Source organism: Crocodylus porosus, unplaced genomic scaffold, assembly GCF_001723895.1.
Source record: "Crocodylus porosus isolate Cpor-Errol unplaced genomic scaffold, CroPor_comp1, whole genome shotgun sequence".
Lineage (NCBI taxonomy): Eukaryota > Metazoa > Chordata > Crocodylia > Crocodylidae > Crocodylus > Crocodylus porosus.
In genome coordinates this window covers 25,697,985-25,698,930 of record NW_017728947.1, presented here as the reverse complement: position 1 = coordinate 25,698,930, position 946 = coordinate 25,697,985, and the positions used below count along the sequence as shown (strand labels likewise).

Genomic DNA, 946 nt, shown 5'->3' with positions numbered 1-946 from the left:
ATGACAAGCTATCAGCACTAGTAAATGACCTAATTAAAGTGGTCTCATTCTTTTATTACTCCTTTTAAAATGGGGTTTTGTTGCAGCCCTGTTGGTCTAAGGACATAGGCAGGCAGTTCCTTGCGTAAATGTGATCTCTTTTATTAGATCAACTGAGTAGTGATTTTGCAAGCTTTCAGGCAAGCACCTGTATTAAAAGCCATCTTATTAAAAGCACATTTTATTTTGTTTTATTTTAACCAGGCAGCTTCATCTCTGCTGAGCTCTCAGGTTTGGGCCCAACATTTCTGAACGTGCAGATGACATGCCCAGCCTGCTGCATGTAACCACATCTACTTTCTGTTCAGCTACAGCAACCGCACAGTAGGGCAGCCCGGGGAGCCAAAGGACCAGATGCAATGAATGAAGATGCTCCCTTCCCAAGTGTGGGCATTGAGTCTGAGGCGGGGGGGGGGGGACCAGCCGCCTTGCGCGTGGCGGTGTAGGACAGCTGGCTTCAAGTATCTAAAACCCAACCAGGAGCCTGGTAGCACATGGGTCCAGCCGGTCTTAGGGAACTGCTGATTCAGTAAAAGCAGGACTCAAGTCAGGATCTGGCAGTGCTGCCAGCAGAGATGATGATCCCTCTTGCTAATGCTCTGGCAGTGCAAAAAGACCCGACCCACACCCACAGCTTTTGGTGGAAAGCGCTCAGTTCAAGCCTCGCTCGGCAGCGCTGCCCGCGGCCCCGTGGGCAACGCAAACAGCATCGGTTAGCTCAGCCCGGCGAGGCCCGACTGCCCTTTACCCTACTTGGCAGGCGTCTCGTCCCCGGCCGCACCGCACCCGCCGCCCGCTCGCAAGCCGCAGCGGCGGCAGAAGCGGGGCCCGGCGCGAGCGCGGGGGGAAGCCGGGCCGGCAGGTGAGCGAGGGCCCCACGGGGAGCCTTTGGGGTTGCCGGCCCCCT

General features: G+C 55.9%; 1 protein-coding gene across 1 annotated transcript in view; it reads left to right on the top strand.

The window, feature by feature from the left end:
- The first annotated feature begins 809 nt into the window (after positions 1 to 809).
- The window catches only part of BBOX1 (gamma-butyrobetaine hydroxylase 1), a 74,798-nt gene continuing 74,661 nt past the window's right edge, over positions 810 to 946 (top strand). The window contains exon 1 of the mRNA XM_019552059.1: positions 810 to 901. The gene's annotated coding sequence lies outside the window, so the exon portion shown is untranslated. The remainder of the gene's footprint in view (positions 902 to 946) is intronic.